Raw genomic sequence first — 7,114 nt, forward strand, 5'->3', positions numbered from 1 at the left:
CCTTAAGGATGTCAGATGTATCTTTGCGCTTTGAACACGCAGAAGTGCATGTTGATCAAGAAGAATTTTTTCTTTAAGTTTGATTTATGTAAGTAAGCTCTACACCCGAAGTGGGGCTCGAGCTCACCACCCTGCAATTAAGAGTTGCATGCTTTTCCACCTAAGCCAGCCAGGTGTGCCTTGATCAGAAGAATTTTTAAGCCATGTCATGGAAGGCTTCGTGGTAAGGCTAGATTTAAAATGTTTTATGAAGAAATCAGGGTGTAGTTTCTAAAATCCAGATCACGCTGGATCTAAGGGGATGGGATTTTTAACACAGATTTCAGGATAAACCTTGAGCAGTTGGAAGACACAGCAGTGGTCTTAGGCTTGGGCAATGCTCCCGTTCTCTTCCAGGAGCTGATGAAAGGGTCCAGCTAGCCCTCTGGACCTCTTCCACTGGGTAACATCCTCATCCATTTGGCAGACCTGCCTGAGCCTTGGTCCAGTGGTTCCAGACCAACTGCAGGGGCGCCACCTCCAGGCCAAGCCCAGGAAGTGTAGTTGGGTGAGCCAGACTGATATTCCTGGACACGTTCCATCTAGGTGTGTGTATCCTTAAGAGGAAGGGCAAAAGGTCTGGGCTCGTGGGTTACGAACACCTTCCCCCGGGGTAATTCTAGAATCTAGGGTTTCTTTGGGGATCAAGAATCTGAGCAGTCCAGGCCCTATTTTCCCAGCCTGATGGCCCCAAGTAACTTCAAAAAAAAGTTAGGATTCCTCCTGTTCCAGCCTTGCTGTGTGTTTTATTTCAGGGTTATTCTTTATTTCTAATGTGTCCTTGACCTCTTTCCAAATCACCCTAACCTGATGTCCTCCAAGCCGGCTCTTCCATCCTGTCTCAAGAAGTCCCCAGCCTAAGTGACTTCTGTTGTGATATCATGTGAGGAAACACGTAGTGGCTAACGTATGTGACTTTGTCAGGGAGGCATGGCAACTGAGCCAGGTGGTTTTCAGGGAGGGCACTTCCCATCATCTGACAGCCAGCTCCGGTGCCCGGGGCTCTCTTGGTTCAGCTCCTACATCATCACAGTCTTCAAAGAGTTGGAGATTCACATTTACCAGCTGAGCAGCCCAAACTGGTATTTGGATATCCTGTCCCATTAGGTGAGCGTGGCAGGAAAGCTCCGCCTCCAAAGCCCCATGGCCTGAGAACTTTGCAACTTTGTTGCCACTGGTCCAAGCAATTTTGTAAGACTATCACCGAGTTGGCTGAAATTCAAGTGCACCCAAAGGTAAGGAATGCGTGATCTTCTTCCTCCTAAACAACCACCCATGCCTTGGCAGCATATCCTGCACATCAGTGCTGAGACATCAGTGATGAGATCAGAAATGGCATCGCTCAGCGTGTCGTGGAGGATCATTCAAAATCCTGAATGTGACCATTCAAGGTGACTCTGGGTGGCCCTATCGTCTGGAAACTGCCCCTGAAGTCCATCAGCTCTTGAGTCACAGGTACCCTGGCTGAGAATAGACAGCAATGGTCCTACGGATCAATGGCCGCCCTGATGTCCATGGCGATCACATCATCATGGTGGGAAGTGGGGATCCTAACTAAGGTGGCCCGGTTCACTCTCCCCACTGGACCTCACCACTGGGTTCCTGATGGAATACATCAGTCAAGCTCTAGAGAACGCTCCCTGACCACCAGGTAACAGCTGTAACGCCCACCTTGACTTTGCAAGATTTGCATACAGTTCACTACGTTCCCACGTCCACAATACACTGACACACATCTACCATCCCTTCAACCTTCTCAGTCACCAACCACCTTACCAGCAAGTGGTCAGGACCCTAAGGGCTTACACCCTAAGGATGTACATTAGACTCGCCCGGGGGGCTTTTAAAAACCAGAGGTCCAACCAGAAACAAACATTTATAAGGTCACTTGGTTTTCAACAATGACAAAAAAGCAATCCAGGGGCACCTGGGTGGCTCATTCAGTTAAGCATCTGACTTCGGCTCAGGTCATGAACTTGCAGTTCATGAGTTCGAGTGCCGTGTTGGGCTGTCAGCATGGCGCCCACTTCAGGTCCTCTGTTCCCCTTTCTCTCTGACCCGCCCCAGCTCATGCATGCACGTGCTCTCTTTCTTGAAAAAAAAAATAAACATTTAAAATAAAAAGCAATCCAATGGGGAAAGGAAAGTGCCTTCAACAAATATTGCTGGGAAACTGAATATCCACATGGAGATAAAGAAACAAACTCCGACCCCTTACCTCACATCATGTACAAACATCAGTTCATGATGGATCCTGGACCTAAATACAAAAGCTAAAACTTTAAAGCTTTTAGAAGAAAACATAGAATCTCTTCATCGCTCAGATATAGGCAAAGGTTTCTTCGGACACAGAAAGCAATAATCATAAGAGAAAAACAACAATAACTTACACTTATCAAAAATTTATAACTTTTGCTCATCAGAAGACATCATTAAGAAAATTAATAGATGAGCCACAGACTGAGTAAAAGCATTCTCGAAATATATATCTGACAAAGAAAAGGTATGTAGGATATAAAAAGCATTCTTTTTTTTTTAATGTTTTATTTATTTTTGATACAGAGAGAGACAGAGCATGAGAGGGGGAGGCGCAGAGAGAGAAGGAGACACAGAACCGGAAACAGGCTCCAGGCTCTGAGCCAGTGGTTAGCACAGAGCCTGGTGCGGGGCTCGAACCCACAAACGCGAGATCTGACCTGAGTCGAAGCCGGAGGCTTAACTGACTGAGCCACCCAGGCGCCCCTAAAAAGCATTCTTAAAACTCAATAGTGAAAACAATCCAACTTTTAAAATAGGCAAAGGATTTCAAAAGACACATCACAAAGACAGATGGGTGGCCAATATGCGCATGAAAAGAGTGCGCTCTGTCATTTGTTCATCAGGGAAATGCAAGCTAAAATCACAATGAGATCCTCCTACACTGCCACCAAAATGGCTAAAATTCAAGACTGAAAAAAAACCCAATGTTGAAGAGGATATAGAGTAATTAAAGTTTTTTGGAGGGTAGAAATTTAAAATTACACAACATGCCTGGCAGGCTTAGTAGGTAGAGCATGCAACCCTTGATCTTGGGCTCATGAGTTCAATCCCCACGCTGGGTGTAGAGATTATTTAAAAAAATTTTTTTAATGTTTTACTTATTTTTGATACAGAGGGAGACACAGCATGAGAGGGGGAGGGCCAGAGAGGAGAGACACAGAACCGGAAGCAGGCTCCAGGCTCTGAGCTAGCTGTTAGCACAGAGCCCGACACAGGGCTTGAACCCACGAACGTGAGATCTGACTTGAGCCGAAGTCAGAGGCTTAGCCGACTGAGCCACCCAGGCGCCCCGAGATTATTTTATTTATTTTTATTTTATTTTATTTATTTTTTAAATGAGATCATCAGTGTAAACTTATTTTTTTTTAAATGTTTTTATTTATTTTTGAGACAGAGAGAGACAGAGCATGAGCAGGGAGGGGCAGAGAGAGAGGGAGACACAGAATCAGAAGCAGGCTCCAGGCTCTGGGCTGTCAGCACAGAGCTCAACTGGGACTCGAACCCATGAACGTGAGATCATGACCTGAGCCGAAGTGGGAGGCTTAACTGACAGAGCCACCCAGGCACCCTATTTTAAATAATTAAATAAAACTTGAAAAAATAGCACAACTTTGGGAAAATGTGTGACAGTTCCTCATAAAATTGCACATGCGGCTTACTTATGATTCAGCCCTAATCTACTCCTACATATTTAACCAAGAGAAATGAAAACAGGTGAGCACACAGATACTCAAAGTTGTATAGAAATGTTTACGGAAGCTTTGTTTGTTTGTTTTCTTGTAAGTGGGCCTCACACCCAATGAGGAGCCTGAATTCACAACCCCAAGATCCAGAGTTGCATGTTCTATCGACTGAGTCAGCCAGGCACCAATGTAATTTACTTTGAAATGCATAAAAAATGAGATGGTTTGATGGATGGATAGATGGGTAAAGATGAATAAAGATGTGATAAGACAAATAGCAAAAGTTGAATTATAGAATCTTATGGTGAGGAGATCGGTAATTATGACACAGTTTTTTTTTCAAATTTTTTGAGGTCGCAGAGACACTAAACTAAACTGGCAATTTTTGTTTCTCTGGTGGCAAACACTCGTGGACATTTGCTATCCATCTGTCATAGTTTTGTTATTGAGATATTCCATAATAAATACACGAATTGGGACGCCTGGGTGACTCACTCGGTTAAGCATCCAACTTTGGCTCAGGTTATGATCTCACTGCTCATGAGTTCGAGCCCTGCATCAGGCTCTGTGCTGACAGCTCAGAGCCTGGAGCCTACTTCAGATTCTGCCTCGTTCTCTCTCTGCCCCTCCCCTGCTTGCACTCTGTTTCTCTCTTGCTCTCTCTCTCTCTCTCTCTCTCTCTCTCTTTCTCTCTCTCTCTCTCTCTCAAATATGAAAATAAACAGTAGGGGCACCTGGGTGGCTCAGTCAGTTAAGCCTCTGACTTCGGCTCAGGTCAGATCTCACGTTTGTGGGTTCAAGCCCCACATCGGGCTCTGTGCTGACAGCTAGCTCGGAGCCTGGAGCCTGCTTCCAGTTCTGTGTCTCCTCTCTCTGCCCCTCCCCCTCTCATGCTCTGTCTCTGCATCAAAAATAAATAAAACATTACAAAAAATAAAAATAAAAATAAACAGTAAAAATCTTTTAAAAATATACAAATTCACAGATAAATAAGTAAATGTCACCTGGCGATTCTGACACTCACCGCGTTGGACCCCGACCGCTCAGAAGTCTCCGTGTATAGCACGCTGAGGAGCCCTACAACACTTACCCTGAAGCCTGAAGAAGAGTTTCCTGTGTCTGTTAGAACAAAACATCACAAACACAATGGTTTACAATCTCACAAGTTTACTATCTCACAGTTCAGGAGGTCCGAAGTCAGAAATGGGTCTCGCTGAGTGAAACCCAAGGGGCTGACAGGGCTGTCTTCCTTCTGGAGACTCTAGAGAATCAGTCCTGCCCTTTTCAACTTCTAGAGGCCATTTTCGGCCCTCCTGGCCACTTCCTCCACCTCCACAGCCAGCAGCACAGCATCTTCAAATGTCTCACTGACTCTGACTTTCCCCTCCTCTTTCACAGTTAAGGACCCCTTGTGATTCCATGGAGCCCCCCAGACAGTCCAGGATAATTTTCTTGCTTTAAGGTCATCTGATTAGCAGCCTCAATTCCATCTGCAACCTTCACCCTCCCCTGCCTGCATAACTTAACATATTCACAGGATGTGGCCCTCCTTGGGGAGCCCTTATTCTGCTTCCTACAGGGCTCTGCCCACACGGAAGTGGCTCCAGGAATCAGGGGGAAGTGCTATGATTCCTGACACGTACACGCCCCCCAGCCTTGACGAAAATGGAGATGCCGGTTCTTGCAAAGCTATGGCACTGCTCTCCATTCATGGGGTCACCTCATCCTCACCTGCTCCCAACCTACCCCTAGATCACTCTCCACAACCCCACAACCAGCCCAGACAAGTCGGATGGGACAAGTGTGACATACTTGTTGGAAATGCTGAAACTCCACCGGCCTCTTGGCCAACTCCCACATTTAGTGCTAACGAAAGTTCTCTCAGTTTACAGATTATTGGCTCCGTCTCCCTGTCAAGAACTTCTCTGAAGAAGTTAAGACATTCCACCAGGTAAGTGAAGAAATGCCCTGCCCTGCCTAAGGGCCTTGGAAGGCTCTGGTGCCTTGGAAGTTTCTAGCCCTTTACCTGGTCAGCCCAACCATCCCCAAAGCCAGCCTAGAGCAACCTCTGACACCAGCAGGATACCTGCCTCCACTTCCCCAACGTGATCCTCACCTGCTCAAACTCTTCTCTCTTCTCTGCTTTGGGACCTTGATCCTATGCAGCTTTCTAAGCGTCTTCTCACGAATGTGAACCCCAGTGCTCTGGTACAATTTTGGGCTCATTCTCCTCCTCTGGATTCAGTGTGGACTCCTGGATTCAGGCTCTCAGTTCTGAGGAGACCCCTCCTCCATCAGCTGCCAGGGAAGGCCCACCCCCCAACACCCTTGTAAGGAGTAAGGAGAGAACTATATCTTTTGAGCTTGAATTTGTCATTTTTTTTTAAACTCTTTTTTTAAGTTTATTCATTTATTTTGAGGGGGAAGAAGCAGGGAAGGGGCAGAGAGAGAGGGGGAGAGAGGGAGAGAGAATCTCAAACAGGCTCCACTCTCTGTGTAGAGCCCAATGTGGGGCTTGATCCCACAAACTGTGAAATCATGACCTGAACTGAAATCAAGAGTCAGACATTTAACCAACTGAGCCACCCAGGTGCCTCCAAAATTTCTTTTTTTAAGTAGGTTCTACGCCCAACATGGGGCTCAAACTCAGGACCTGGAGATCAAGAGTCATGTCCTCTTCTGACTGAGCCAGTCAGGTGCCCTGACATTTATCATTTAACATTATTTCCTATATAGAGTTCTATGTGTTAGTAGGGTCCGTTATACTGATAGACCATATTTTGCTTTGTTGTGTCTATGTTTTTAAGTTTAGGGACACTGCCAATGTGTGGTTATTATAAATATCTCTGGAGGTGCCTGGATGGCTCAGTTGGTTAAGCATCTGACTTGAGCTCAGGTCATGGTCTCATGGTTCATGGGTTGGAGCCCTACATTGGACTCCAAGCTCACAGCACAGAGCCTGCTTTGAGTCCTCTGTGTCCTTCTCTTTCAGCCTTTCCCCCACTCTCTCTCTCAAAAATAAATAAATAAACATTGAAAAATAAAGAAATATGTCTGTAATGAACTTCTTTTTTTTATCTTATATGAACATTTTAATTAATTTCTTAATTCATTTTTTTAATTTTTTTTTCATAATAAATTATATTTATTTATTTTTCATATTTTTTAACATATGCAATTATTTTCCATCCTTTACAATACAGTAGTTGCAATGACACTCAAAACAGAAAAGCAAAGTAAAAAATCAATACACCAACTTCTGTTTCATGTAATTAGACTTATACAGAAATTAGAAGGTTAAGTAACAACTAGTTAATCACCTAATTTCACAGCTATCTGAAGTGGCAATCGTT

This window comes from Suricata suricatta, chromosome 17 (assembly GCF_006229205.1).
Source record: "Suricata suricatta isolate VVHF042 chromosome 17, meerkat_22Aug2017_6uvM2_HiC, whole genome shotgun sequence".
Taxonomy (NCBI): Eukaryota; Metazoa; Chordata; class Mammalia; order Carnivora; family Herpestidae; genus Suricata; species Suricata suricatta.